The sequence below is a fragment of the Bos indicus genome, chromosome 22 (genome assembly GCF_029378745.1).
Source record: "Bos indicus isolate NIAB-ARS_2022 breed Sahiwal x Tharparkar chromosome 22, NIAB-ARS_B.indTharparkar_mat_pri_1.0, whole genome shotgun sequence".
Classification (NCBI taxonomy): Eukaryota; Metazoa; Chordata; class Mammalia; order Artiodactyla; family Bovidae; genus Bos; species Bos indicus.
In genome coordinates, this window is record NC_091781.1 from 29,681,219 (window position 1) to 29,705,820 (window position 24,602).

Here is a 24,602-nt window from a genome sequence, read left to right on the forward strand (position 1 = left end):
TGCATAGCCAAGATGACACCCGGTTGGGACTGGAGACAGGGCTCCCAGCAAAGAGGATTCGCAGAACTCTGCCCAAGGGGCTTATGAGTTTGGATGCGGGAGGAAAAACGGAAATGTGAAGCTGAGTCAGTATAGAGAGGTAAGAACCCATCGGCTTTGATAAGAGAATGGATGAGAAGAGTGACGGAGAAAGAGGAGCTGAAAAAAGGCTCATGCTGATGGCATTGATTAACCAGTATACGATGGGAGATGTGGATAAATATCCAGCTTTGGGCGTGTGCTCTAGACTGCTCCCCAGAGGTCCCCGGTGGGATGAGTTCCAGTCGCCTGCTTTTACACACCTTTTATCAGCTCCCTTCCCTTCTCCATCTCGCCTACTGTTTCCCCCACTTCCTGAAACCATCTCCTGAATGAACTTCTTGACCCCAGGAATGAACACTAAGTGCAGGGGAGAGGTGAAACACACACACACTCTAAGTTTTAAAGCTCCAGCAATGTCAAAATTTGGCATATAACTTTGGGTACAGTTTGCATGCACATGATAATTGAATTTCATAGGAAGCTGAGTTTCTTAAAAAAGAAAAAGGAGGCTTAGAGGCTCTTAGAGATTGTGGAAAGATAAACTCAATGGGTGGAAAGGGTGTTGCTATGAGTAAGACTGACAAAGTTTGGGTTGGTAGTCTTTAACATAGAGAATTTTCAGAGTATCTGCTCTGAAATTTGGAAGGGAATTTACACCTTTGAGAAAATCGTGTACAAGCAGCACAAGTGATTTATGAAAAACTTCTGGGTTTGTGTTATTTTTTGGTCATTAATTTGTATAGTAATATGTTATTTCAGTAAGAGGTCACACAATTTACTTCATGTAGTAGGTTAAAAAAAACCCTCTAATACATATTTTATAAGATTCTTTTGAGGATATGTCTAGATGGATTTAATTTCTTTTCAAAGGTTTGTTTTGTAGAAATTAGCTATTAGAAAAATGCTACATGTAATATTGCCTTATACTTGTCTAGCCCATTGCCCATCTAAATATTTCACAACTATTTTCATCACTTTAATAACTTACCAAATATTAGTTTAGGAAATATGTTATTAGTCTTATTGTCTAGATTTGGAATTGACATAGAGAAGAAATGTGACTCACCTTGTTACTAGTTACTGTTTACTTCTACAATTAATGATGAATCTGAGATTATGACCCAGAGCACTTGACTTCCTGTGTTTCTCTGAATTTGATTAGAAATTGATGCAATTTAATAGCTTTGTTTTGTGGTTGGATATTCGATGACAGTTTATGAAGGAAATGCTCCTGAAGCAATCATTTGGTAATAAGAGGGAGTGTTTTGCTCTTTTCCCCGTAAGTTATTTCTGTAAAATAGTTAAGTGTGTTTATGATACAGATTTGTCTTTTCCTATTGTTCATATGGCCCAGCAATAGGGAAAGATCTCATAAGATGGAGGACTTACCCCTCAAAACCAGCAGGATCAGGGAGCTCAGCTGGGGACCCTGTTCTGAAGAAACTTTGGTCGAATAGAGTTCATTCCTCTTATTTTTAAAGATCTTATAAGGCCTAAATTATTAAATCTAAAAGCAGAATATATTCCAATTTTTTTCTTTTTCTTCTTAAGCAGTTATTTCTCTTTCCTACTTAAAGATGCTCATTAAAATTGGTATTCAGAGAGTGTGTTCCTTTGCTTGGGCTACTGTTATAGAACCCGTTTGTGTGCTCAATGCAAAGTAAGATCAGACAAAATGAAGCATCAGAGTTCAGAGCAGAGGAAGGTTTATTGCAAGGGCTGAGCAAGGAGAATGGGCAGGTCGTGCTCAAAAGACCAGAACTCCCCAATGACTTTCAGGGAACAGTTTTTAAAGGCAATATTGGGTTAAGGGCTGCAGGATGCATGGCTCCCTTGTAATTGGTTGGTGGGGAGGTAACAGAATGATATTTCAGGATCTCAAACATCAGCCTTCTGGTTCCAGCCAGGCTGAGGTCTGTGTCTTTGTTCTCAGCCTGAAGTTACCATACTCCACCTAGGTGGGGACCTTAGTTCCTATGGAACAAATCAAAGATACTCATCATTTGTTGTTGTTCGGTTGCTCAGTCATGTCTGACTCTTTGCAACCTCAAGGACTGCAGCACATCAGGCTGCCTTGTCCTTCACCATCTCCCAGAGCTTGCTCAAACTCATGTCCATTGAGTCGGTGATGCCATCCAATCATCTTGTCCTCTTTTGTCCCCTTCTTTTTGCACCTTCAGTCTTTTTCAGCATCAGGGTCTTTTCCAATGAGTCACCTCTTTGCATCAGGTGGCCAAAGTACTGGAACTTCAGCTTCCGCATCAGTCCTTCCAATGAATATTCAGGACTGATTTCCTTTAGGATTGACTGGTTTGATCTCTTTGCAGTCCAAGGGACACTCAAGAGTCTTCTCCAACACCACAGTTCAAAAGCATCAATTCTTCAGCACTCAGCCTTCTTTATGGTCCAACTCTCACATCCATACATGACTACTGGAAAAACCACAGCTTTGACTATAGGGACCTTTGTTGGCAAAGTAATGTCTCTGCTTTTTAATACACTGTCTAGGTTTTTCGTCATATTGTTATGTATATCTCTTGAGGAATTAGGGCTCTGCCTTATCATTGCATTATTGCTTCTTTATTGCATTTCCTTCCTTTCTGCATTCCCTTTCTCCCTTAATTGTTGTTGTTGTTTAGTCACTAAGTCACGTCAGACTGTTTTGCAACCCCATGGACTGCCAGGCTTCTCTGTCAATAGAATTTCCCAGGCAAGAATACTGGAGTGAGTTACCATGCCTTTCTTCAGGGGATCTTCCCGACCCAGGGATCGAACCTACATGTCCTGCATTGGAAGACGAATTCTTTACCACTGGGCCACCAGGGAAGCCCCTTCCCTAACTAGTAACTGTCGTGGTCCCTGAGAAGGTTGGAAAAGAATTTCCAGACACAAGGCAGAGTGAGAGGAGAATGAAGTTTATTAGAGTGGGAGACGCTGTTAGAACACTGAGCTGGCTCAAGGAAGAGCCAAACACTTTCTTAGGCTAGTAGCCAATTTTTATAGCCTCAAGACAGAGAAAGTTCCTACTGAAATGGTGGCATTAGGTGATTGGTTCAGATGCTATAGGGTGAGTAATAGTGGGGTATTTCACCTAATATGGGGTCAGGGATTTAGATCTGGAATCTGGAATCTGACTGATTTAGATCTGGAATCTTGGGGCAACAGTTGCTATTGGGCTTGGTCAACTCCAGAGATTTTTGTCCTGTGACCTTGGTACGAGGCTCCAAACCTGTGACCTTGGTATAGGGTGCCACAGTAGCTGCTTAATCTGCCCTTTGGAACTCAAGGCAGGAATAGGAGCTTAAGCCTTTTCCTGCAAACGAGAAATGAGAGACACAGAGAGGCTTTTGTACCACAGGGTCCTGCTTGTTTTACTGTGTAACAAAGTATCACAGACTAGGTGGCTTCGACAACAGCAATTTATTTTTCACAGTTCAGGCAGCAGGAAGTTCAGGATCAAAGTGAGAGTGTTAACACAAGTCCATGTGCCTGATGCACAGTGAGGCCAAACAAACTGAAAGGCTGGAGTTTGAAGCAGAGGAAGGTTTATTCCAAGGCCATGCAAGGAGACGAGCTCCCCAAAGGGTTTCTGCAAAGCACTCTTAAAGAGCAGGTGGGGAGGAGGCTCGCAGGGTCTGTGATGGATTCTCTGTGCATGATTCTCTGATTGGCTGATCGTGAAGCACCAGGGTGGAGTCACAGGGTTAATGTTTTCAGTCCCTAGGCTCCAAGAGGCCTGGTGCTGTGTGTTCATGGTTATCAAGTAGTTCTTCCATTTGATTTTCACATCTGCAAAACAACTCAGGAAATTTGCCTCAAATACTACTATCTAGGTACTTCAGGGAGAAGGCAATGGCACCCCACTCCAGTACTCTTGCGTGAAAAATCCCATGAACGGAGGAGCTTGGTACGCTGCAGGCCATGGGGTTGTGAAGAGTCGGACATGACTGAGCGACTTCACTTTCACTTTTCACTTTCATGCCTTGGAGAAGGAAATGGCAACCCACTTCAGTGTTCTTGCCTGGAGAATCCCAGGGACGGCGGAGCCTGGTGGGCTACCATCTATAGGGTCGCAGAGTTGGACACAACTGAAGTGACTTAGCAGCAGCAGCAGCAGCAGCAGGTACTTCAGAGAGGAGCTAAAGCAGAGCTTATGGGGGAAGGCCTGTCCTGGGAAGACTCTGTTGACTAAAACAGATGCACATCTTGAGAGTTGACAAGTTAAGTTTTCTTTGGGACAAAATGAGGACTGTAGCCCAGGAGGGAGCACCTCAGATAGCTCTGAGAGACAGCTCCAAAGAGGCAGTTGGGGAAGGTAAATATATAAGATTTCATTGAAGGGGGGAGGGTGTTCAGTGCAACTGAGCGTTTACTTTACAAGAGGTTTTCTGCTAGTCCCAAGGAGCTGATGTCACCATGAAGGGATTTAGTGATTTTCTAGATATGAAGAGATGCGAGATTTGGGATCACGAATCATGATCACGGTCAGTCACTCAGTCGTGTCCTACTCTTTGGACCCCATGGACTGCAGCATGCCAGACTTCTCTGTCCTTCACTGTCTCCCAAAGTTGGCTCAAATTCTTGTCCATTGAGTCGATGATGCCATCCAACCATCTCATCCTCTGTCGCCCCCTTCTGTCTTGCTCAGTGACAAAAGCAGGGTTGATTTTATTCTGAAAGCTCTCTCTTTGACTTGTGGATGGCCACCTGCTCTTGCCTTGTCCTCCCATGATCTTTCCCCCGTGCACGTGTGTCCCTGGTGTCTCTTTGCATGTCCAAATTTCCTCTTCTTGTAAGAACATCAGGTAGATTGAATTACAGTCCACCCTAAGGGCCTCATTTGAATCTCATATTCTGAGGTATTGGGCATTGACAAAGACTCCTTAACTAAACTCTAGTCAGGCTGCACTAAGTTCTCAAAACCCTGAGCTTGGGTTTTGTCCTTGGCCTACTTAGTATAATTTTAGCAAGAATCCTATGGCATCAGTTTAGCAAAAATCTCTCACCCTTGATAGATGATCCATTTCCTCCATCCAATCCTGGCTATCTTATTACTGGTCCTGTCTTTGGCAAAGATCCTGCTGAGTGGGCCTAGCAAAAATCCCTATGGACTTATAGTAGTTTTCCATGGGCTAATAATCCTCTACATCACCCATTCCCCCCCACCCCCCAACCAAAGTCCTTGTCTGTAAATCTCCACATGTCCTTGTTGTGTTTGTCACTGGGTTGATCTTTTCCTTCACTGCAAACCCCTCATTGCATGAAACTGGCCTCACCACCTTAAATAAATATTGTGACTCTTTTTTTCTGTAACAGAATTAGGGCTTCAGCACATGAATTGAAGTTGTTGTTGTTCAGTTGCTAAGTCCTGTCTGACTCTTTGCAACCCCATGGATTGCAGCACGCCAGGCTTCCCTGTCCTTCACTGTCTCCCCAGGTTTGCTCAAACTCATGTCCATTGAGTTGGTGATGCCATCCAACCATTTCATCCTCTGTCATCCCTTTCTCCTCCTGCCTTCAATCTTTCCCAGCATCAGAGTCTTTTCCAATGAGTTGGCTCTTTGAATCAGGTGGGCAGGGTTTTGGAGCTTCAACTTCAGCATCAGTCCTTCCAATGAATATTCAGGACTGATCTCCTTTAGAACTGACTGGCTTGATCTCCTTGCAGTCCAAGGGACTCACAAGAGTCTTCTCCAGCACCACAGTTCGAAGGCATCAGTTCTTCAGGGCTGAGCCTTTTTTATTGTCCAGCTCTCAGATCCGTACACGACTACTGGAAAAACCATGGCTTTGACTGTTCAGACCTTCAGTAGGCAGAGCAATATCTCTGCTTTTTAGTCTGTCTAGGTTTTTCATTGCTTTTCTTCCAAGGAGCAAGTGTCTTTTAACTTCATGGCCACAGTTACTGTCCACAGTGATTTCAGAGCCCAAGAAAAAAAGTCTGTTTTCCACTGTTTTCATTGTTTCCCCGTCTATTTGCCATGAAGTGATGGGACCGGATTCCATGATCTTCGTTTTTTGAATGTTGAATTTTAAGCCAGCTTTTTCACTCTCCTCTTTCACTTTGATCAAGAGGCTCTTTAATTCCTCTTCACTTTCTGCCATAAGGGTGGTGTCACCTGCATATCTGAGGTTATTGGTATTTCTCCTGGCAATCTTGATTCCAGCTTGTGCATTTCTCATGATGTACTCTGCATATAAGTTAAATAAGCAGGGTGACAATATACAGCCTTCACATATTCCTTTCCCAATTTTGAACCAGTCCATTGTTCCATGTCCCATTCTAATTGTTGCTTCTTGATCAGCATACAGGTTTTTCAGGAGGCAGGTACAGTGGTCTGGTTTTCCTATTGCTTCAAGAATTTTCCAGTTTGTTGTGATCATACAGTCAGAATAGGAGAAATTATATATTCAGGCAGGGGGATGTGATAAGGATCAAAACAGTAACAGTCTAGCATTCTTCTTTCTTTTGCAAAGTTTCAAGAGTGGCATTTCTGACAAGGTGAGGGTGTGTGCAGGGTCTTAGGTGGTCAGTCAGCTAACCTTGATGAGCCTCTCTGGTTTCTTTACTCTTAACTCAGTTGGTTTCCTGTTTGCTCCTTTCTTGATTAGCAACTGTTCTGACCTTTGGAGCACTTCCCTACTGGCTCAGACAGTAAAGTGTCAGCCTACAATGCTGGAGACCTGAGTTTGATCCCTGGGTTGGGAAGATCCCTTGGAGAAGGAAATGGCAACCCACTCCAGTACTCTTGCTTGGAAAATCCCATGGATGGAGGAACCCGGTAGTGTACAGTCCACAGGGTTGCAAAGAGTCAGACATGACTGAGCAACTTCACTTTACTTCATTTTGACCTTTGGAACTCAGAGAAGGTCATGGAGGCTGGAGTCTTGCCTACATGAAATGGGGGACAAAAAACACCTCCATGCCCAGGAGCCCCACAGGGCTCTGCTTGGCATCAGTAAGAGATGTACACATCTGTAGATCTTTCAGAACTGCGAAGAAAATTTCCCTCTTTTTCAAAGATAAAATTGACCTCTTTGGTTCTGGTCAGACCCTTTCTGAAGCACAGAGAGTTAAGAAGTGACCCTCATTCAGCCATACGGTACTCAGGGTGACATCCCTGAGCCTGGCTGATAGCTGTGTCACATCCCTCCAACCCTAATGATTTTGGCACATGCAGTTGGACAGAAGCAGTGTTTGGACAAGGACTCTTGAACCGTTAGACAGACATGGATTTGAATTCTGCCTGTATCCGCTGTAAGATCTTTGGCAAGGAACTTTCACTCTTTCAACCTCAGTTTACCCATCTGTAAAATGAGAGTAATAATTATCCCTGTATTCTTATCTCTAACACAAAATTTGGGATAAGAATTTAAGAAGACAATGCACATAAAGTACTTGGCGTGTAGTTGGCACTCAGTGAATGTTAACTGTTATCATCAATAAAGATCATCTGAGCCACTGCCTGAAAATGTTGGTAAGAAATCCAAGGATGGATGTTTGCCTCTTTTTGGCTGACCTTCCTTCCCTTCCCTATTTCAGGTGCTTTTCATTGTCTGAAATCTAAGGGTGAACAGTGGTCTACAGATTCACCTTGAGGCCCTTGACCTATATTTGAGGGTCTCTAAATGCACTGTCCATCTGAAGTCACAAGGGTGACTTCCCTGGTGGCTCAGACAGTAAAGCGTCTGCCTGCAATACCAGAGACCCGGGTTCAATTCCTGGGTCGGGAAGATCCCCTGGAGAAGGAAATGGCAACCCACTCCAGTACTCTTGCCTGGAAAATCCCATGGACAGAGGAGCCTTGTAGGCTGTAGTCCATGGGGTCGCAAAGAGTGGGACACGACTGAGCGACTTCACTCACTCAAATGCACTGTCCATCTGACTTTATCTAAAAGAAAGCAGATAGCAGGAAAACTAAAAGGAAAAATATTCCCATTTCTCCTTACTTTACCAAAGATGGTAATTACAGTTGATGAGTAGCACTCAAGGAGACATATGGCATGGGTTACAGCTCATTTAAAAACGAATAAGAACTCAAATTCAAATGTTAATGGGGTGATTTTTTTTACTTGGTATTCTTTGAAACATGTAAGCACTTTTCTCTTTTAAAATTCAAGACCGGTTGCTGTATTCCCTTAGGTCTTCATTTAGAAATGAGTGGCTCATTAATTATCTTCTTGACTGCAGAAGAGAAGATATTTCATTTTATTTTCACATTGGATGAGTCAACTAAAAGGAATCTCATTGCTAAAAACCATGGATCACAATTTCTTCGTTTCTCCTCTCTTGGTAGTGGCTCGCACCCACCTCCTCCATAGAAGTGTACCAGTTCTCCAACTGCATTGAACTTGTTTGTTAATTCTCATAAATTTGGTACAGTGAGGTGTTTGGATACAATTTCATCAGAAATATCATCTCCATCCTTTGCCATAACATATATGTAATGCCAGGGTAATTATGCATTGGACACCCGTCAAATCACATGGTTTATGAAAAGTACTGACCCCATTCTTTTTCCACACAGATGTTTACAAGCAGAAACAATTTCCAAGTTAAAACGAATAGTGAAATCTGTCCTTATTCTCAGGTATCAGAAGAAAAGTGAAGTCACTCAGTCGTGCCCAACTCTTTGCGACCCCATGGGTAGTAGCCTGCACCAAGCTCCTCCGTCCATGGGATTTTCAAGGCAAGAGTACCGGAGTGGGTTGCCATTTCCTTCTCCAGGGAATCGTCCCAACCCAGGGATCGAACCCAGGTCTCTCACATTGTAAACAGACTCTTTACCATCTGAGGCACCAGGGAAGTCCAATATCAGAAGAAAGCAATCTGTAAATATTTTCTGGAATAAAATTTCAAGTGCAGTTACTTGATGTGCAAATTACACAGATCTGAACTATTTCTCTTTCTCCTTCGTTTCCAGAGTTTTAAAACCTGATTCATGGGGTTATTTTTAAAAGTATAGCTAATTAACAGGATGGTCACTACATATGCCGCAAAATACAGAAAAAAAAAAAAAAAAAAAGGCCAACCTCTGTTCTTTTTCTTAAGACTGACACCAGTTTTCTTGACTTCTAACACCTTCTTTTAAATGAGGAAATGACGCATTCTCTATGTTGGAGGTACGATTGTTTACCATTTATTTCATCTCTTCCTAAACTGCTTTTGCTCCCTTTTATATAATCACTATGGGTTTTTAAAGGTCTTCTCTAAACAGAATAGGTGTGCTTTTTCCCCTCACTTTAACAAAAGCTGTGTCTTCAGCTTTCTTTTGCGTTTTCCCCCCTGGTTTCAATAGAACCGGTTCATGTTAGTAGCAAAAGGAGAGTAATTTATTTATAGGGTACAGACCTTTGAATGAATTGCCCCCAAGTCCCACACAATTATAAAACAGAAGCTTTTAAATAAGTTCAGTATAATAAAACAGAGTGAATCAATCAAACAAGAATAACCAAACAATGTGGCTAGATTAACTATTTAAGGTATGAATGAGAAAACCCATTTCTAAATGGCTTTTGAATATGGGGTTAGACAGGATCAAATGATGGCACCATGGAAGTGTTTCATAATTACAGTGGGCGGTTTTTCAATGGATGGTATGTTTGAGAACATTTTTCATTTGTAGGGAAGCACACCTCAAACAAACAAACGTGAAATCCTAAAAAGGAGAAACAAAGAACTGAGGAGAAAATAAAATTTGATTGGATGTGCATGAAAATACTCACAAAATGAGGACTAATGGAAAGAACAAAGGAAGAAAGGGAGTGGGAGAAGTGGGATGCACCTGAGTCCCAGTAATCCTTCCCCTGAATTTTCACTCTCCTCTCGGAGGTCTCACTTTCACCTCACCTGTGGCCATCTGCAAATGTTGGGCCGAATTTAGGCACACGCAGATCACTCCACAGGGCCTCAGAGAAGAAAGAGGTAGCACAGAGGACCGCAGAACTCGAATTTTTCTCTAGGATTTAAAGACTAGCAAAACCCTCTGAGGCCAAGCCCATGCCTTCTCTGGGTCTTTGTTTTCTCCCTTGTGGGATGTAAATATCAGTACTCACTCTGTAGAGTTGTTTGTTTTAATTGAACTATCGTTGATTTAGAGTTTTTCTGGTATATAGTACAGGGATTCAGTGAATATATACATATATACATCCTTTTTTAGATTCTTTTCCATTATAGTTTTGTATAACATATTGAATATAGTTCCCTATGCTATACAGTAGATTCTTATTGTTTATTAATTTTACATATAGTATTATATACCTGTTAATCTCTCACATTTCTAATGGATCCCTCCCCTTTTTCCACTTGGGTAACCATAAGTTTGTTTTTTATGTCTGTGAGTCTCTTTCTGTTTTGTAAATGAGTTCATTTGTATCATTTTTTTAAATTCCACATATAAATGATAATATTTAATATTTCTCTTTGACTACTTCACTTAGTGTGATAATCTCTAGATCCATCCATGTTGCTGAATGGCATTATTTCGTTCTTGTTTGTGGCTGAGTAATATTCTATTGCATATACTGTTGTTGTTGTAGTTCGTTTGCTAAGTTGTGTTGAACTCTTTGGAAGCCCACGGACTAGAACACACCAGACTTCCCTGTTCTTCACTATCTCTTAGAGTTTGCTCAAACTCACGTCCACTGAACTGATGCTATCTAGCAGTCTCATCCTCTGCCACCTCTTTCTCTTTTTGCCTTCAACTCTTCTCAGCTTCAGGGTCTTTTCCAATGAGTGAGCTCTTCCCATCAGATGGCTAGAGTTATGGAGCTTCAGTTTCAGTATCAGTCCTTCCAGTGAATATTCAGGGTTTATTTCCTTTAGGATTGACTGATTTGATAGCAACATTACTGGAGTGGGTTGCCAGTTCCTTCTCCAGGGGATCTTCCCAACCTAGGAATTGAACCCAGGTCTCCTGCACTGCAGGCCAAGTTCTTACCAACTGAGCTACAAGGGAAGCCCCCTTGTAGGCTAAGGGACTCTCAAGAGTCATCTCCAGCACCACAGTTTGAAAGCACCAGTTCTTTGGTGCTGCTGCTGCTACTGCTGCTAAGTCACTTCAGTCGTGTCTGACTCTGTGCGACCCCATAGACGGCAGCCCACCAGGCTCCCCTGTCCCTGGGATTCTCCAGGCAAGAACACTGGAGTGGGTTGCCATCTCCTTCTCCTGTGGTGCTAAGCCTTCTTTATTGTCCACTCTCATATCCATACTTGACTATGGAAAAACCGTAGTTTTGTCTATATGGACCTTTGTCAGCAAAGTGATGTCTGTGCTTTTTAATATGCTGTCTAGGTTTGTCATAGCTTTTCTTCCAAGGAGCAAGCATCTTTTAATTTAGTGGCTGTAGTCACCATTCGCAGTAATTTTAGAACCCAAGAAAATAAAGTCTGTCACTGCTTCCACTTTTTCCACATCTATTTGCCATGAAGTGTTGTGGTTGTATACCATGATCTTAATTTTTTGATACTGATTTCAAGCCAGCTTTTTCACTCTACTCCTTCACCCTCATCATGAGGCTCTTTTGTTTCTCTTCATTTTCCATTAGAGAAATCTGCATATCGGAGGTTGTTGATATTTCTTCCAGCAATCTTGATTCCAGCTTGTGCATCACCCAACCCGGCATTTCGCGTGCTGTACTATGCATATAAGTTAGATAAGCAAGGTGACAGTATGCAGCCTTGATGTACTCCTTTCCCAATTTGCAACCACTCCATTGTTCCATGTCTGGTTCTAACTGTTGCTTCTTGACCTGCATGCAGATTTCTCAGGAGACAGGTAAGGTGGTCTGGTATTCCCATTTCTTTAAGAATATTCCACACTTTGTTGTGATCCACACAAACACTTTAGTGTAGTCAATGAAACAGAATTCCCTTGCTTTCTCTGTAATCCATTGAATGCTGGCAATTTGATCTCTGATTCCTCTGCCTTTTCTAAACCCAGCTTATACATCTGAATGTTCTCGGTTCATGTACTACTGAAGCCTAGCTTGAAGGATTTTGAGCATAACCTTTACTAGCATGTGAAATGAGCACAATTGTGTGGTAGTTTGAACATTCTTTGGCATTTCCAAAGAATTGGAATGAAAACTGACCTTTTCCAGTCCTATGGTCACTGCAGAGTTTTCCAAATTTGCTGACATGTTGAGTGCAACACATTAACAGCATCATCCTTTAGGATTTTATTTGCTTTTTTTGTCAAAGCACTTGTTTCATTTGTTACTTTTACAAAGAACTTAGTTTTCATTTTAAATTTCATTTTTAAAAGTTAATTAATTTATTTTAATTGGAGAATAATTACTTTACAATATTGTGATGGTTTTTGCCATGCATCAACATGAATCAGCCACAGGTATACATGTGTTCCCTGCCACCCATCCTGAACCCCCCTCCCACCTCCCTTCCCATCCTATCCCTCTGGGTTGTCCCAGAGCACTGGCTTTGGGTGCCCTGCTTGATGCATCAAATTTGCACTGGCTATCTATTTTACATAATGGTAGTATACATGCTTCAATGGTGTTCTCTCAAACCATCCCACCCTCGCCTTTTCCCACTAAGTCCAAAAGTCTCTTCTTTGCATCTGTGTCTCCTTTGCTGCCCTGCATGTAGAATTGTTGGTACTGTCTTTCTAAATTCGATATGTATGAGTTAATATACAGTTTTTGTCTTTCTCTTTCTGACTTACTTCACTCTTTTAATAGGCTCCAGGTTCATCCACCTCATTAGAACTGATTCAAATGTGTTCCTTTTCATAGCTGAGTAACATTCCATTGTGTATATGTACCACAACTTCCTTATCCATTCTTCAGACAATGGACATCTAGGTTGCTTCCATGTCCTAGCTATTGTAAATAGTGTTTCAGCGAACATGTGTCTCTTTCAATTCTGGTTTCCTCAGAGTGTATACCCAGCAGTGGGATTGCTGGGCCTTTAGGATTTTAAATAGTTCATTTGGAATTCTATCACTTCCATAGCTTTATTCATAGTAATGCTTCCTATGGCCTACTTGACCTCACATTCTAGGATGTCTGGCTGATTATCTGGGTCCTTAAGACCTTTTTTGTATAGTTCTGTGTATTCTTTCCACCTCTTCTTATCTCCTCTGCTTCTGTTAGGTCCTTCTGTCCTTTATTGTGCTCATCCTTGCATGAAATGTTCCCTTGATATCTTCAGTTTCCTTGAAGAGATCTCTAGTCTTTGCCATTCTATTGTTTTTCTCTATTTCTTTGCACTGTTCATTGAAGAAGGCCTTCTTATCTCTTCTTGCTATTCTCTGGAACTTTGCATTCAGTTGAATATATCTTTCCCTTCCTCCCTTGCCCTTCAATTTTCTTATTTCCTTAACTATTTGTAAAGCCTCCTCAGATAACCACTTTGCCTTCTTGTATTTCTTTTTCTTGGGGATGATTTTGGTCAGTGCCTCCTGTACAGTGTTACAAACCTCCATCCCTACTTCTTCAGGCACTCTGTCTGCCAGATCTAATCCCTTGACTCTATGTATCACCTCCAGTGTATAACTATAAGGGATTTTATTTAGGTCATACCTGAATGGCCTAGTGGTTTTCCCTACTTTCTTCAGTTTAAGCCTGAATTTTGCAATAAGGACCCGATTAGCTGAGCCACAGTCAGCTCCATGTCTTGTTTTTGCTGACTATATAGAGCTTCTCCATCTTCAGCTGCAAAGAAAATAATCAGTCTGATTTCGGTATTGATCATTGATGTCCATATGTAGAGTCTTCTCCTGGGTTGTTGGAAAAGGGTGTTTGCAATGACCACTGTGTTCTCTTGACAAAACTCTGTTAGTTTTTGCCCTGCTTTATATTGTATTCCAAGGCTAAACTTGCTTGTTACTCCAGGTATCTCTTGACTTCCTACTTTTGCATTCCAATCTCCTATGATGATATGGACATCTTTTTTTGGTGTTAGTTCTAGAAGATGTTGTAGGGCTGCATAGAACCAGTCAACTTCACCTTTTTTTGGCATCAGTGGTTTCAGTATAGACTTGGATTACTCTGATGTTGAATGGTTTGCCTTGGAAACCAACTGAGACCATTCTGTCATTTTTGAGATTGTATCCAAGGACTGCATTTCGGACTTCTGTTGACTATAAGTGATACTTCATTTCTTCTAAGGAATTCTTGCCCACAGAAGTAGATAAAATGGCCATCTGAATTAAATTTGCTAAAAATTCCATTTTAGTTTACTGATTCCTGATATATTGACATTCACTCTTGCCATCTCCTGCTTGACCACATCCAATTTATGACATCATGGACCTAACAGTCCAGGTTCCTATGCAATATTTTTCTTTACAGCATTGGACTTTACTTTCACCACCAGACACACCCACAATTGAGCATTATTTCTGCTTTGGCCAAACCACTTCATTCTTTCTGAAGCTATTAGTAATTGCCCTCTGCTCTTCCCCAGCAGCATATTGCACCTCTTCTGACCTGGGGACTCCTCATCTTTCAATGTCATAATACAGTTCATAGGATTCTCATGGCAAGAATACTGGAGTGGTTTGCCATTCCCTCCTCCAGAGGACCGCATTTTGTCAGAACTCTTCACTATGACCTGTCCATCTTGGATAGCCCTGCATGGCATCACTCATAGCTTCATTGAGTTATGCAAGTCCCTTAGCCACAGCAAGACTGTAATCCATGAAGGGACCATTGTGTGTATGTATACACACACACACACACACACAAAAATATACATATATGTATACATCTTCTTAATCCATTCATCTGTCAATAGACATTTAGATTGGCTTCCATGTCTTGGCTATTGTAAATAGTGGTGCTATGAATATTGGGGTGCATGTATCTTTTCAAATTATTTTTTGTCTTTGCTGGATATATGCCCAGGAGTGGGATTGCTAGATGATCATAGAGTAGCTCTACTTTTAGCTTTTCTAAGGAACCTCCATAGTATTTGCCTTAGTGGCGTCACCAGTTTGCATTCCCACCAACAATGTAGGAGGGTTCCCATAGAGTATTGTATGTAAAGCATTTTACAAATACAGACCTCAAAATAATACTTGTGATCAAGTCATTACGTAGCCACTCAACCAACAGAAAGCCTGTAGGTGATTCGTTTCACAGGATAAGGCAAAAGGAAGTTTGCTAATGCACAAATACGAGAAATGCTCTTTAGCAATCACCTGAAGATGGTAGGAGTATGACATACGGGATAAACTGAATGAGATAAACTAGAGTTAATTAGCTTTGCTATATTGTGATAGTTACCTAAAAGTTTTACAGTTTCAAAAATTGAAAAAAAAAACCAGATCAATATGGATTCTTCTTACCCCTCTTCCCTCCTGCATGCAACCAACTGGATCAAGTTTTTGTCATTTTTAAAATAAAAGACATCAAACCAAACTTTTTTGAATGTTTGTTGAATGTTAATACTGGAGGAAATTTCTTATGACTCTGGAAGTTCTATTTCACATTGATTTCAGTCTTCAGGTTTTTCTTTAGGACTAGTGTTTGATTGCCCCACAGCTGCCAGAACAATAAGTTGTCACCTAAAAGTTTTCACTTTTGCAAGGGGTTCTAGGTTTTGCACATACAGACACAAAATGCCTAATTAAATTAGAATTTTAGATCAGCAATGAGTATTTTTAGCATAAGTACATCTCAAATTCTTATTCTAAGCATTGTTGTTCAGTTGCTAAGTTGTGTCCAACTCTTTGCGACCCCATGAACTACAGCAAGTCAGAATTCCCTGTCTTTCACTGTCTCCCTGAGTTTGCTCAAACTCATGTCTATTTATTTAGGTAGTGATACCAACCAAATATCTCATCCTCTGTTGCCCCCTTCTCCTCTTGCCCTCAATCTTTCCCATCATCAGGGTCTTTTCCAGTGAGTCAGCTCTTCGCATCAGATGGCCAAAGTACTGGAGCTTCAGCTTCAGTGTCAGTCCTTCCAAAGGATATTCAGGGTTGATTTCATTTATTATTGACTGGTTTGATCTTGCTGTCCAAGGAACTCTCAAGAGTCTTCTCCAGCACCATAGTTCAAAAGCATCAACCCTTTGGTGCTCAGCCTTCCTTATGGTCCAACTCTCACCTCCATACATGACTACTGGAAAAAGCATAGCTTTTACTTTATGGACGTTTGTCGGCATAGTGATGTCTCTGGTTTTTAATACTGCCTAGGTTTGTCATAGCTTTTCTTCCAAGAAGCAAGCATCTTTTCATTTTGTGGCTGCAGTCACCATCTGCAGTGACTTTGAAGCCCAGAACAATAAAATCTGTCACTGTTTCCACTCTTTCTCCATCTATTTGCCGTGAAGTGATAAGACTGGATGCCATAATCTTCATTTTTTGAATGTTGGGTTTTAAGTCAGCTTGTTCACTCTCCTCTTTCACCTTCATCAAGAGGTTCTTTAGTTTCTCTTTGCTTTCTGCCAATAGAGTGGTATCATCTACATATCTGAGGTTGTTGATATTTCTCCTGGCAATCTTGATTCTGGCTTGTGCTTTATCCAGCCCAGCATTTTGCATGGGTTAAGTATAAGTTACATATAAGTTATAAGTTAAATAAGCAGGGTTACAATATACAGCTTTGATATACTCCTTTCCCAATTTTGAAGCAGTCCATTGTTCCATGTCTGGTTCTAACTATTGCTTCTTGACCTGCATGAAGGTTTCTCAGGAGACAGGTAAATTGGTCTGGTAATCCCATCTCTTTAAGAATTTTCCACAGTTTGCTGTGATCCACATTATCAAGGCTTTAGTATAGTCAATGAAACAGAAGTAGATGTTTTTTGGAATTTTCTTGCTTTTTCTGTGACCCAGCAGATGTTGGCAGTTTGATCTCGGGTTCATCTGCCTTTTCTAAATCCAACTTGTACCTCTGGAAGTTCTTGGTTCATGTACTGCTGAAGTCTAGCTTGATGGATTTTGAGCATATTCTTGCTAGCATGTGAGTGCAGTTGTACGGTAGTTTGAACATTCTTTGGCATTACCTTTCTTTGAGATTGGAATGAAAACTGACCTTTTCCAGTGCTGTAGCCACTGCTGTTTTCCAAAATTTCTGGCATATTGAGTGCAACACTTTAAGAGCATTATCTTTTAGAATTTAAAACATCTCAGCTGGAATTCCATCACCTCCACTAAAGCATGCTTATACTAAAAAATTAGTTGTTGTTGCTGTAAAATTCAAATGTAACTGGATGACCTGGGTTTAATGTGGCAGTCCCATCTCAGGAGCTGGGCCCGGTCTAGAGGGTACTTTGGCACCCTCACAAAGAAGCTCTGAGTTTTATTCCAACCTGAGGAATTGAGGTGGAAAGGAGAGACCCCAGATATTCTAAGAGTGGAGACAGAACTTGACTGTCTCCAGGCCAGGGTAGGGAGGCTGGTCATATAGGACTCTGCATCTTGCCACCTCTGCAAGGCACCATTGAAGCAGGACTGTTTCCTCATCAGAGAACTTACTCTGATGTAGTCCAAATCATACATCTGGCTAGAAGAAGCCAACTGTCTCTATGTTAATGTTTCATACACTTATACATTTAAAGTATAAATGTAAATAAATATATTTATTCCGTGATGAGTTTAAAACTTTAGCCTAGTAAATTTGAAGATCTAATTGGTTGCATTATTGATTCATGAATCAGGTACATCCCATCTAATAAATATAAGGGTGCTCTGAGAGATTGTACAGTATGAAAGTGAAAATCACTCAGTCGTGTCTGACTCTTTGTGACCACATTGACTATACAGTCCATGGAATTCTCCAGGCCAGAATACTGGAGTGGGTAGCCTTTCCCGTCTCCAGGGGATCTTTCCAACCCAGGGATTGAACCCAAGTCTCCCGCAATGTGGGCATATTCTTTACCAGTTGAGCCACAAGGGAAGCCCAAGAATACTGGAGTGGGTAGCCTGTCCCTTCTCCAGCAGATCTTCCCAACCCAGGAATCAAACTGGGGTCACCTGCATTGCAGGCGGATTCTTTACTAACTGAGCTATCAGGGAAGCAGTTGTACAGTATACAGTTTTTATAGGCAGAAGGAGGGTGGGATGAGGAAGCTATGAGCAAAAGAGAAGAAAGGATTGATTCAGACCAGGTCACCTTCTTTTGGTAGGAGAGTGAGGATCCATCATACTCATTATTTCATTGGTAAAATTACATTGCTGGGTTCTATTTTTTTTAATGGCTGAATAATATTTCATTATACCCTTATCTATATACCTTATCTTCTGTCCTGTTTATCTACTGATGGAGTCTCTCAGGTTGCTTTCATACCTTGGCTATTGTAAATAATGCTGCAATGAGCATTGGAATGCATGTATCTTTTCAAATAAGTGTTTTCATTTTCTTCAGGTAAATACCCAGAAGTTAAAATGCTAGATTGTATGGCACTTTTACTTTTAATATATTTTTTAGTAGTCTCCATACTGTTTTCAGTATGGAGTTCCAATATAGAGTTCCAAATAGCAAGAGGAGATAAGAAAGCCTTCTTCAGCAATCAGTGCAAAGAAATAGAGGAAAACAACAGAATGGTAAAGACTAGAGATCTCTTCAAGAAAATCAGAGATACCAAAGGAACATTTCATGCAAAGATAGGCTCAATAAAGGACAGAAATGGTATGGACCTAACAGAAGCAGAAGATATCAAGAAGAGATGGCAAGAATACACAGAAGAACTGTACAAAAAAGATCTTCACTACCCAGATAATCATGATGGTGTGATCACTGATCTAGAGCCAGACATCCTGGAATGTGAAGTCAAGTGGGCCTTAGAAAGCATCACTATTAACAAAGCTAGTGGAGGTGATGGAATTCCAGTTGAGCTATTCCAAATCCTGAAAGATGATGCTGTGAAAGTGCCAGCAAATTTGGAAAACTCAGCAGTGGCCACAGGACTGGAAAAGGTCAGTTTTCATTCCAATCCCAAAGAAAGGCAATGCCAAAGAATGCTCAAACTACTGCACAATTGCACTCATCTCACACGCTAGTAAAGTAATGCTTAAAATTCTCCAAGCCAGGCTTCAGCAATATGTGAACCGTGAACTTCCTGATGTTCAAGCTGGTTTTAGAAAAGGCAAAGGAACCAGAGATCAAATTGCCAACATCGGCTGGATCATCGAGAAAGCAAGAGAGTTCCAGAAAAACATCTATTTCTGCTTTATTGACTATGCCAAAGCCTTTGACTGTGTGGATCACAATAAACTGTGGAAAATTCTGAAAGAGATGGGAATACCAGACCACCTGATCTGCCTCTTGAGAAATCTGTATGCAGGTCAGGAAGCAACAGTTAGAACTGGACATGGAACAACAGACTGGTTCCAAATAGGAAAAGGAGTACGTCAAGGCTGTATATCGTCACCCTGCTTATTTAACTTATATGCAGAGTACATCATGAGAAATGCTGGGCTGGATAAAGTACAAGCTGGAATCAAGATTGCTGGGAGAAGGGTCAGTAACCTCAGATACACAGATGACACCACCCTTATGGCAGAAAGTAAAGAGGAACTCAAAAGCCTCTTGATGAAAGTGAAAGTGGAGAGTGAAAAAGTTGGCTTAAAGCTCAACATTCAGAAAACGAAGATCATGGCATCTGGTCCCATCACGTCATGGGAAATAGATGGGGAAACAGTGTCAGACTTTATTTTTCTGGGCTCCAAAATCACTGCAGATGGTGACTGCAGCCATGAAATGAAAAGACGCTTACTCCTTGGAAGGAAAGTTATGACCAACCTAGACAGCATATTGAAAAGCAGAGACATTACTTTGCCAACAAAGGTTCGTCTAGTCAAGGCTATGGTTTTTCCTGTGGTCATGTATGGATGTGAGAGTTGTACTGTGAAGAAGGCTGAGTGCCGAAGAATTGATGTTTTTGAACTGTGGTGTTGGAGAAGACTCTTGAGGGTCCCTTGGACTGCAAGGAGATCCAACCAGTCCATTCTGAAGGAGATCAGCCCTGGGATTTCTTTGGAAGGAATGATGCTAAAGCTGAAACTCCAGTACTTTGTCCACCTCATGCGAAGGGTTGACTCATTGGAAAAGACTCTGATGCTGGGAGGGATTGGGGGCAAGAGGAGAAGGGGACGACAGAGGATGAGATGGCTGGATGGCATCACTGACTCAATGGACGTGAGTCTGGGTGAACTCCGGGAGTTGGTGATGGACAGGGAGGACTGGCATGCTGCGATTCATGGGGTCACAAAGAGTCGGACACGACTGAGCGACTCATCTGATCTGATCTGATCTGATACTGTTTTCAATAGTGGCTGTGCCAATTTACATTCCTACCAACCAGTACAAGAGGGTTCCCTTTTCTCCACATCTCCCTTTTCTCCACAACTGGTTATTTGTTGTCGTTTGATGATGGCCATTGTGACAGTTGTAAGATGGTGTCTCATTACGGCTTTGATTTGCATTTCCCTGACATTTAGTTATGTTGAGCATCTTTTCATATATCTGTTGGCCATCTGGATGTCCTCTTTGGAAGAATATCTAAGTCCTCTACCCATTTTTTTTAAATTATATTTTTCTACCCATTTTTTAATGAGGTTGTTTTTCTTGTTGTTTTGATATTGAGTTGTAAGAATTCTTTATACATTTTGAATATTATCCCCTTATCATATATATCATTTGCAAATACCTTCTCCCATTCAGTAGGTGTCTTTTTCATTTTGTTGATCATTTCCATTGCTGTGCAAAAACTCTTTCATTTGATGCTTGTGACAATGTGGATAGTTTAAATGGTATTATGGTAAGTGAAATCAGTCTGACAGAGAAGGACAAATATCATATGATCTCACATGTGGAATCTAAAAGTCAAGCAAACAAGCAAATGAAATGAAATAGACTCATAGATATAGGGAGCAGATGGGTAATTGCCAAATTTCAAGACAGTGAGAGGATGGGTAAAACAGGTGAGGGGATTAAGAGGTACAAATATTCTAGTTATATAAGTCACAGGAATGTGATACTATAGCATAAGAAATATGGTCAATAATATTGTAATACCTTTATATGGAGACAGATGGTTGGTAGACTTATCCTGGTAGTCATTTCAATATTATTTTATATAATAATAAAATAAAAAATTAAATTGAAAAATTGTACTCTTAGGGAAGGTCAGAACTGCAGTTAGGCCAGGTATTAAATCTAGGGTTTGGTATCATGGGCTTTAGTACCAGTGATGCCATTTTGTGGCCTGTGATTTAATCTCTAACCATAAAAACATATGGTATAATCAGATTTCATTTGTACTTTACATATATTCATTTTAAATCTCCTGGTAACTTTGCAAGGTAAGTGATATTGTTTCATTTTATCCATGAAGAAACTGAGGCTCAGAGATGTTAAATAAGTTGTTCAAGGGCACGTTGCTAGTAAGGGATAAAGCTAAGGTTTGAACCCTGGTCTGGTTGGCATGGAACCTGTGCACTTTCCCTCCACCATACTGTTGTTGGTGAAAGGGCCACTGGGCCAAGATGTTTAATAAAAGATGATTTATAAAACTTGCTCCTTTCAAAACAGGAATAAAGGTAATACAACATAATATAAGAATAAGACAATTAAAGCAAACAGAACAAAAGATAGTTTAGGGTGTGTTACATTGGAGTTAAGAAGTTACTTTAGGTTCAGTTCAGTTCAGTCGCTCATTTGTGTCTGACTCTTTGTAACCCCATGGACTGCAGCACACCTGGCCTCCCTGTCCATCACCAACCCTCGGAGTTTATTCAAACTCATGTCCATTGAGTCAGTAATGCCATCCAACTATCTCATCCTCTGTCGTCCCCTTCTCCTCCGACCTTCAATCTTTCCTAGCATTAGGGTCGTTTCAAATGAGTCAGCTCTTCACATCATGTGGCCAAAGTATTAGAGTTTCAGCTTCAGCATCAGTCCTTCCAGTGAATATTCAGAACTGATTTCCTTTATGATGAACTGGTTGGACCTCCTTGTGGTCCAAGGGACTCTCAAGAGTCTTCTCCAACATCACAGTTCAAAAGCATCAGTTCTTTGGCACTCAGCTTTCTTTATAGTCCAACTCTCACATCCATACATGACTACTGGAGAAACCACAGCTTTGACTAGATGGACCTTTGTTGACAAAGTAATGTCTCTGCTTTTTAATATACTGTCTAGGTTGGTCATAACTTTTTTTCTAAGCAGCAAGTGTCTTTTAATTTCATGGCTGCAGTCACCATCTGCAGTGATTCTGGAGCCCAAAAAGTGAAGTCTGTCATTGTTTCCATTGTTTCCCCATCTATTTGCCATGAAGTGATGGGACCAGATGCCATGATCTTAGTTTTCTGAATGCTGAGTTTTAAGCCAACTTTTTTTACTGTCCTCTTTCACTTTCATCAAGAGGCTCTTTAGTTCTTCTTCACTTTCTGCCATAAGGATGGAGTTATCTGCATATCTGAGGTTAATGATATTTCTCCCAGCAATCTTGATTCCAGCCTGTGCTTCATCCAGCCCAGCGTTTCTCATGATGTACCCTGCATATAAGTTAAATAAGCAGGATGACAATATACAGCCTTGATGTACTCCTTTCCCAATTTGGAACCAGTCTGTTGTTTCATGTCCAGTTCTAACTGTTGCTTCCTGACTTGCATACAGATTTCTCAAGAGGCACGTCAGGTGGTCTGATAGCCCTAGCAGTCAAGTAAAAGAAGTTAAATTGCATACTCCTTTCTGTGTTGCAAAGGCACTGAATGAGCTCATCTGCAAAGACAATGTTTTCTCTTCCATGATTTTTAAAAATTTGTTTTATTGAAGTATAGTTGATTTACAGTGTTGTGTTAATTTCCACTGTATAGCAAAGCAATTCAGTTATATGTATATATACATTGTTTTTCATATTCTTTTCCATTATGGTTTATCATAGGGTATTGAATATCATTTCATGTACGATGGGACCTTGGGACCTTGTTGTTTATCCATTCTGTATATAATAGTTTGCATGTGCTAATTGCAACACCCAATCCACCCCTCTCCCACCCCTAGTCACTTGGCAACCACAAGTCTGTTCTCCATGTCTATGAGTCTGTTTCTGTTTTTCTTTCCATGATTTTATAGAGGAATTTGTGACCTGAGTTCTTTATTAAGAGATACTCAATAACCCAATGGATACTGCCTTCCTTAATCTTTGGTTTTGTAGAAATCCAATTAGTTTCTTGGAAACCTTGAGGCTGAACTGCATTTGAGGTTAGAAATTATCAACATTTTAAAAGATGTTTATGAGGAACGAGAGATCAAATTGCCAACATCCACTGGATCATCGAAAAAGCAAAAGAGTTCCAGAAAAACATCTATTTCTGCTTTATTGACTATGCCAAAGCCTTTGACTGTGTGGATCACAATAAACGGTGGAAAATTCTGAAAGAGATGGGAATACCAGACCACCTGATCTGCCTCTTGAGAAATCTGTATGCAGGTCAGGAAGCAACAGTTAGAACTGGACATGGAACAACAGACTGGTTCCAAATAGGAAAAGGAGTACGTCAAGGCTGTATATTGTCACCCTACTTATTTAACTTCTATGCAGAGTACATCATGAGAAATGCTGGACTGGAAGAAACACAAGCTGGAATCAAGATTGCCGGGAGAAATATCAATAACCTCAGATATGCAGATGACACCACCCTTATGGCAGAAAGTGAAGAGGAACTCAAAAGCCTTTTGATGAAAGTGAAAGAGGAGAGGGAAAAAGTTGGCTTAAAGCTCAACATTCAGAAAATGAAGATCATGGCATCCGGTCCCATCACTTCATGGGAAATAGATGGGGAAACAGTGGAAACAGTGTCAGACTTTATTTTTCTGGACTCCAAAATCACTACAGATGGTGACTGCAGCCATGAAATTAAAAGACACTTATTCCTTGGAAGGAAAGTTATGACCAACCTAGACAGCATATTCAAAAGCAGAGACATTACTTTGCCAACAAAGGTTCGTCTAGTCAAGGCTATGGTTTTTCCTGTGGTCATGTATGGATGTGAGAGTTGTACTGTGAAGAAGGCTGAGCGCCGAAGAATTGATGCTTTTGAACTGTGGTGTTGGGGAAGACTCTTGAGAGTCCCTTGGACTGCAAGGAGATCCAGCCAGTCCATTCTGAAGGAGATCGGCCCTGGGATTTCTTTGGAAGGAATGATGCTAAAGCTGAAACTCCAGTACTTTGACCACCTCATGTGAAGAGTTGACTCATTGGAAAAGACTCTGATGCTGGGAGGGATTGGGGGCAGGAGGAGAAGGGGATGCCAGAGGATGAGATGGCTGGATGGCATCACTGACTTGATGGACGTGAGTCTGGGTGAACTCCGGGAGTTGGTGATGGACACGGAGGCCTGGCGTGCTGCGGTTCATGGGGTCGCAAAGAGTCTGACATGACTGAGCGACTGATCTGATCTGATCTGATATAGAAATTTGATGGACATGACTGTTTATTATATAATTTATCTTATATACAGCAGTATTAGCATTAAATTACAATTCATTAATGACATTTAGGAAAAGGCTGACTTGGAATGACAGAGTTAGTGCTATTTGGTCAT

At 41.0% G+C, this 24,602-nt stretch overlaps 1 long non-coding RNA gene across 1 annotated transcript in view; it reads left to right on the forward strand.

Moving 5' to 3' along the window:
- The window catches only part of LOC139178684 (uncharacterized), a 358,504-nt gene that overhangs the window by 322,933 nt on the left and 10,969 nt on the right, over nucleotides 1–24,602 (forward strand). Inside the window, exon 10 of the long non-coding RNA XR_011563122.1 lies at nucleotides 1–24,602. This exon is cut by the window's right edge and continues 10,969 nt beyond it. This is a non-coding gene — a long non-coding RNA (uncharacterized lncRNA).